The sequence below is a fragment of the Oryza glaberrima genome, chromosome 3 (assembly GCF_000147395.1).
Source record: "Oryza glaberrima chromosome 3, OglaRS2, whole genome shotgun sequence".
In the NCBI taxonomy this organism is placed as follows: Eukaryota; Viridiplantae; Streptophyta; class Magnoliopsida; order Poales; family Poaceae; genus Oryza; species Oryza glaberrima.
The window spans coordinates 19,648,450-19,656,565 of record NC_068328.1 but is presented as its reverse complement, the minus strand read 5'-3'; the positions used below and the strand labels follow the sequence as shown (position 1 = coordinate 19,656,565).

At 40.2% G+C, this 8,116-nt stretch overlaps 1 long non-coding RNA gene across 1 annotated transcript; it reads left to right on the top strand.

The window, feature by feature from the left end:
- Positions 1–1,668: 1,668 nt before the first annotated feature.
- On the top strand, positions 1,669–4,522 carry LOC127768581 (uncharacterized). The gene is made up of 3 exons (XR_008016601.1): positions 1,669–2,113; positions 2,196–2,628; positions 4,466–4,522. It is a non-coding gene; the product is annotated as an uncharacterized LOC127768581 (long non-coding RNA).
- Positions 4,523–8,116: the final 3,594 nt, after the last annotated feature.

Below are 8,116 nucleotides of genomic sequence, written 5' to 3'. Positions count from 1 at the left end.
AACCCCTATGGCCACCACCCTCGCAGCAACAAGCTAAACACCGTCGTCGCGTTCTCCGTCTCTAATCCGACCGGCGCCCCGACCTCCCTCCTCCTCTCCTTTGCGCTGTCGCGCTAAGCCGCACGCAGCCTAGCCACCGCGCTCGCTGATGCCATCGCCAATCACACCTCCCCACAGGCCACCACCCTCTCCCAATTCCATGCTAGCGCCGAACCCCATCGTTGCCACCTGTTGGGACACGCGTAGGCTACGATAGCATAAATCAAAATTTTGTATCGCGTAAACCAGGAACCATGCAAGTATTAGATCATAGATCGTTACCACTCGACGTGCTGCACAGCGAAAAAGGCGCTAAGAAGTCGAAGGAATTCTCGCGAAGTAGCGTGAGTCGATGTAGAGAAAGTAGTAGATCGCACCGGCTCGACCTTCTCCTCCTCGTGTGTTCTCCTCGCCGTACTCCCACGCCGATCAGCACCGCAAACCAGCGGCGCCTCTACCGGTATCCACACGTACAGGGACGGAACGCCACGCGCAGATGTGCTAGCACCCGCGCTGTAACATACCCAAATTCTAGACCTTAAAAATTTCCTATCAAAATCGTTGGAAGCTAACTTTTCCATTTTTGAGAGCTAAAAATTTCCATTTTTAACCTAGGTGTGGTCAATCTAACTTGAACCTAAGTAAAATTTGAGAACAAATTAAAACTTTTTCATTTATAACCTAGGACATAAATGCAAACACGAGTAAAAGCATGCGTACTTGCATAAAACATGTTTTGACTTGAGTCCTTCATGTGCATTTTGAATCTTTGATTTGCATTTCATAATAGGTCTCATGAATATTAACTAAGATCTAGATAAACAACTAAACCATTAGGGCCTAGTGCTAGCTAGAGGAAGTTAAAATAGAAACCATACACCTTAAAATATATCAACATGGCTAATGTCAAGCCTCACAAAACTAATTTGGACATCCATCTGAAGACATGTCATGAACATGAAAGTGAAAAAATAAAATATATCATATAGGGTATATTCTATCTTAATCATCTCTATAAGCATTCTCTTAATTTAATACTAAAGTAAACTTATGCATAAATAGGTAAGGAGCTTATGACATGTGTAAGGTAAACTGTAATTCTAACATATCAATATCACCTCAGGTTAATGAGAGTCCAAAATGTAACTTTTATAAACATTTACATGCATTTAGGAAAGGGAAACACATATAAGACATAAGTCTTGCGAATTATCTAAAATAATTCGTGCAAGATAAAATCATGGGAAAATTCATGTAGGCTCTACTCAACACATACAACTCACTATAATTTTGGTATAATTTAATAACTAAATTTGGTACCTCAAATAAATCAGTCAAACTAATAAAAACTAGATTAACTGTAGTTCTTAATCGGCTAAAACCATACTTTGTCTAAAAGTGCATTTAACTGCATAAAAGTGTATAAGTAAAATAATTTATTCAAATACTAGGTCATTTATCATGAATAAAAATAATTTTTCCAGAATTTATCTTCTCTGTTTAGGTCTCCTAAACATTCGAACTAGTTTCCAAAGAACCCATATTCCTCTAATTTCTGTGAGTAATCTATCAATAATTTTTGAGTGCAACCAAAGAAAATGGAATCTAGGTATCTTCATCTACCTTCAGAAAAATCCACACTAAATTATTCTACCCACAAATTAAATAATTGAATTACTAAAGTGGGAGAGAGAAATAATCCTGAAAATCATTCAAACCTTTTGTTCACCCACGTTTCTGCCCAACCCTCTCACCCTAGCTTAGTTTGCCACGACTTGGACCCACTTGGCAGCCACTCTGGCTCATCCTCACCCTGTGCAAATCTTCCAGCCAACCAGAGACAGCCGAGAGAGAGAGAGAGATTGGCGCCGGCTGTGTACGACGCGTGGCCACAACGTGTCGACGCCATCAAACTCCTATTCTAGCCTTCTCCTCCTCCCAGCTGCATCTCCACACATCATTCTCGACCTCTAAGCCGAAGAAACTGAGGGAGGAGGTTCTCAACTTCTCTGTCACCCTCATCCTTGCCGCCAGCCGCGAAGAAGACGACTATCGTACTCGTCAATAAGCCAGGGTAATCTCCATCTCTTTCGCGTTCCATACTCTCCTCACCATGCCGAGGATTTATCCTTTTAATTTCATCCTCTATCGTGCAGCGGATCGACGGGAACGCCGTCATGCCCACGGCACTCCGGAGCGCGCTCCAAGCGCCGCCGCAGCCAACATCGTCGTCGTTCCAACCACTGTAGACCAAACCAAGCCGAGCCGTCGCGCCAACGTCTTCTCCTTGAAGTCTTCCTCAAAAACCCTAAAAAATCCTAGGGAATGGCGCAGCAAGTGCGGAGATCGGCAACCGTCTTCTTCACCTCCAATCGCCGTCGCCATTGTCGATTCCGCCTCCTCCGGTGAGCCATTGTCCGATTCTTCGCGTATACACCATCCCTGGGACCTCACTAACCCCATGAAAACACATGCATGTCAATTCGATGAGTGGATCGAGCCGTTGCCGTCTTCCCGGAGCTCTACACCGTCGCCGGACCATCTTCTTCACCGCTGCCGCTGTCCAGACTTTCCCGCGCCTCGTTCAAGGTTCGGTGAGCACCCTTGAGCCCATAGGATTGCATTCATGCATTACATCCACTTAGAATCGAGCACCAACTCAACATGCAGTAGCAGCCTAAGCACAGCCGCCGCTCGGACTCGCCGCCGGCGTTACTCCGATGTCCACTGACCGAGAAAAGTAGAGGAATGGAATCGCAATAGCATGATCTTCATTTTGTCTTTTGGTCGCACCCTCAACCGAGCCACCGTTTGCCGCTGGCAAGCTTGAGATCGAGCTCAGCCATGGCTTGATCTGCTTCAGCTTGAACCAGGGACCTCCTCACAAGAATTTAGGTTAATGTAGGGTCCTTTCTGCAAAAGCTCAAGACACACAGAACAGCCATAGGACTGCGGTTTGATTTCCTGAAACCCTAGGGGCCTTTTTGCATATTGGCCTGAGACCGCCAGGTGGACCCCATGAGTTTAAAAATCTGAAAATGTAAAAGATAATACTAAAAGCCTTTACTTTTTAACAGCAAAACACCTAATCTTGTAAAATCCATATAGAATCAAATATAACTTATTTTGAGATGATTCAAATTCCTATAGGTTCACAAAACTATGAACTTTAATGTGGTAACATTAAGCTTGGCACCCTCAGCACAGACCTTGTCTCTAAAATGGGTCTAAGATAAATCATACATAAAGCATACACAAACTTATAAAATGCATATAAAGTACATCTCAACTCATTTTGGAGCAAACTCAGTTTCTACAGATCCACCAACTTATGTTCTCCTATAAAGCAAAATGAAATAGTATACATACTATACATCAAATGCCTCTAAAACTATTACCTTTAAATGACTAGTTTTAGATAAGCTGAATTTTAGAAGTTCATATAAAATTCATCTTAGATCCTTTTGAGTAAACCCAAGTTCTGTAGAATCACCAAAACATATACTTCCAAGTTATAAAATAAAATTATATACTTACTGTATGATAAAAGCCTCTAAATACTTATATAAGTAATAACCAACATAGAGCAACCTTAAATTGTAAAATTTGTAGAAAATTCATCTTTAGTCTAAATGAAGTGAACCAAATATCTATAGAACCAGCAAACAGTGGGCTTCAACATAGTAAAATAAAATATGGAACCTTCTGTACAGGTTATAGCTCTAAACATTAAATTTATAGGATAGGTGCTAATCACATAGTATCGATTGAGCAATATGTATATATATAAATGTATGTAGAAATACACTCTAGCTATAATAAAACCCAAATAAAACTTGTTAGACCAGTGAATGCACTTAGCTCATATAATAATTTCTAGGTTGATATAATAAATTGCTAGCATGGACTAGAGCTCCCCTAGTTTATAAAATATGAACCATGATAATAAAGACCATAAGCCTATGAACTAAGGTTAGATTAGTTAACTAAAATACTCATTTTATACATCCCTAGCTAGATGAGGCAAGTTCTGGACCTAAACCTCTAAAGCCATGAACCTATAGAACACTATACACCTATAACACGTTATAACTTGTAAAATACATAAAGAATTCATATTAAGTCCAAAAATTGTGAAACCAAATGTGTTAGTCTTAGAAAACACTCCTCTACACCTCTGTGAAGTCAAAACTAATAAACATCACTTTATAAAAATATTTTATAACACTACCTAGGTGATACTACCTTATAGTGAGGAAACTTCTAAAATTCATAACTCCCAAATAAAAAGAGATAAAATAGAAATTCTTTCACCTAAATTCATATTATACCAGTACCTATTCACTGTGCACAATCATCCATTTTAGAGCATTTTGGGTTTTTCGCATATTTCGGTGTTTAATTGCATAACGTGTACTTTGTATAGATGATTGCTTAAACGGTGAAGAAGTGATTTAGGTGCTGACATTTTCCTGATTCAAGGCAAGTCCCACCTCCCTCTCTTTGATCACTTTGAACCTATGTTTTGGAGGTTATTGAAAATATTTGCAAATCTTGCATGTCGATTGTACACTAATAAATTAAAATTTTGTTAAACTTTTTAGATAAACTCCTATTATTTGCATTATCACCTTAACTCCACATATATCCATATTCCTCATTCCTAACCTTAGGAACAATATGACTATACCACTTTATATATGAGTTTTGGTGACACTAGGTTACTATAAAGCTTAGCCATGTTTAGAATGGTCTTCCTTGTCATTATGGGCTCATTACAAACATGAAAATTGATTTTTAATTAATCTGGACAGAACTTTAATACTTGTGATTTTGATAAATAAAATGGTGGAAAACATGGATTTTAGGTTTGGGCCTCAAGTGGTGCACATATGGTGATTAGTTGTCTACCGATAGGGGGAGAGTGTGCCCAAACCGACCTAAGGACTTCACTCAATGTCAGTTCATTTCGTATACAGTGCAACCACATGTGCTAGTATGGGATAGCCCAAGCTTAGTAAACTATTTATGGTTTAGCCTTACATTCTAGTAGGCCGGTGTGTATGAGTTCGTATAATTCAGAGGAGCTTTCTATTTACCCCGAAGTGGTAGTTTAGGTGACTAAGCGTGTCCAATACAACGGTATTGTGCCACGTGGTGGGTTCCCGTTGTGTCCGCCACCACGGCGTTAAGTTTAATGCGTGGACCCGCCACTTAACGGTTCTAGGTCATATAACGTGTATAGCTTAGGATGGAGTAACACGTATCGTGCTGGTGTAAGGCTAAATCATGAATTTTGGAAAAGCTTTGTTGCGGGTAATAAATCGGGTACTTATGTATCGCATGCCATGCTCTTGCATGATTATTATTTCGCATCATGTGGGTAAAGTGTACAAACTCTGCAGAGTAAAAACTAATCGATTAGCCATGCTCGCGGTCAAGAGCGACGTGTGGATATGTATTGAGTATAGACTTGTGTTTATTCTTCTAAATGCTGAAATTTACCTTCAAATTGTGATGAGATTTGAGAATGATCTCCTTGCTGCCATGGAAGTCAATGAGGTGCATATTTATACATGATTAATGCCTACCTTGATGCCCAATATGTCAAGTACTAGCTTGCTGAAATTTATTTGAAAGTAAACCTGATTTAGAAATGTTTTATGCAAATAAAACTTGCTTTATGCTAAAAAGAACCATATTATGCCTTCCTTGATTATATGCCTTGCAAGTAGGGTGTTAGGCTTGTCTTGGTGCTTGCAGTACATTATTTCTAATAATGTACTGACTGTTGCTATTGAATTAATCTTTTGCTCGCAGGTTTTAGACTTAGTCTTTGAGTGATGCGGGTAATTGACTGTTTCTTCTAGGACTTGAACTTAATGGGGTAAACCCCTAGTCGGTGTGCTTGTGGATTGGGTAGACAAGCTTCTGCTGTTCTATATATTTATTTGGCCGGTCGGCCAATGTAACTAAAGTAGATGTAGTTTATAATCGCTTTCATCTTATTTGTGTTTGCTATGTATAATCATGCTTGAGATGAAAGTGTGAATCTAGTGCACATCCTGGGAACTAGATTCACATGAGTATGAGTTAAGAATGTTTGAGATGTTGTAGATCTTTAGCCATTTTTGCCAAGTCTCCTGAATGTGTAACACATCTGGTCGCCGCCTTCGAGTGGTTTGACGGGCACATCTCAGGCTGAAGTTGACTGGCAGGCTAAAGGCCTAGCAATGTCTCCAATATTCTTCTCTCGAGGCGTCGGATGTTTCATTATGTTTGTTTGATGACTTGAATTATTCACTTCATCCCTCAAATATAATGGAAGGTCCGGAAAGCCTACGACACGCGCGCGGCTAGGGTTTTGCTCAGGGAGGGAAGTGACGGCTAGAGTTTCTCACGTGATACAATATCTCCGCCGGTCATACCCCTCACGAATATATAGGATCCATCACTCGAGCCTCCAAGGCCCGTAGGACTCCTATTCGGATCCCTATCCGAATTAAGCTCATATTGGATCTCCATCCAATCCCCTTATTCTGGCCCATTAAGTGTGCGACCCTGTAGGTTCATGTATACTCGGCTGTAACTTGAAAACTCCTTTTCGGTCCACGCGTCAATAGCGGCCCCTAGCAGAACGTATTGACCCACCGGGCATACATAAAGATCATATCGGCTGAACCTCTAATGTATACTTGTATGAACCCCTTTGCCTCACGATATCGATTAAGCTCAAGGCTAGATATGTGCCATCCTCTAATAGCTCAATCATTCACTCGAACCTGTTGATAGATTATATAACTTGTGATTGATTCATCAATCACCTTTGGCATGGCCATGCACTTCCATAATCTACAACATCGAGGGGCCCAGAGATATCTTTCCATAGGAGGGGCAAATCCCATCTTAATTATTCATATCCCAATACATGTTTCATAGCATACCCGAAAACTACTTTTATAACAACCCAATTACGGAGTAGCGTTTAGCAGTCCCTAAGTAAGCTACTACACATGTTGGGAACCAAGATAATCTCAGGTCTAAGGATTCAACACCAACACTAAATGAGATCATTGATGACACAACACATATGGCTCTTGCAATATCTCATGTTGGGTCTATCCAACAACATGTTCACTAACATGTGTCCACATTATTAATTTGGTATCTCTATACCATGATCCATGAGACATGATCATCAATTAATACAAGTGCTGATCATCTAATCATATTTATTCCACATATGATATTTGATCAGGGATCCTTTAGAAATAGTAACAAACAACATAAAGAGTCTCATGAAAGAATCACATATTCATTAACCAATAATGAGTTATATATTTCAAGGAACAATGTCGGATAAATATGTAAACATAGTATGTGATACAATCATCTCTATGATTGCCTCTAGGGCATATCACTAACAGTCTCCCACTTGCACAAGAGTCAATCATGAATGTATCTTATACCCATTGCCCTAGTGTGTGCCTCATGCTTAGGCTAAGGGAGTGGCTTTCTCAACGGATCTGCAACATTCAAATCCGTATTTATTTTGCATATCTTCACATCTCCTCTACCCACTATCTCGCGAATGAGGTGATACCGCAGTAAAATGTGTTTGGACTTTTGATGCGATCTAGGCTCCTTAGCTTGCGCAATGGCACCAATATTATCGCAATAGAGGTCCATAGGGCTAGAAGCACAAGTCATCACACCTAGTTGAGAAACAAATTTCTTTATCCAAACAGCCTCCTTTGCTGCTTCAGAAGCGGCAATGTATTCGGCTTCTATTGTAGAATCAGCCACTGTATCTTGCTTGGAACTCTTCCAACTCACAGCACCTCCATTCAGGCAGAACACAAATCCAGACTGCAATCTAAAATCATCTTTGTCAGTTTGGAAGCTCGCGTTAGTGTAACCATTTACAACGATCTCTTCCTGTCCTCCATAGACTAGGAACATATCCTTAGTTCTTCTCAAGTACTTCAGAATATTCTTTACAACTATCCAGTGACTCTCACCTGGACTAGGAACATATCCTTGGTATCGGCTTGTTGCACTAAGTGCATATGAAACA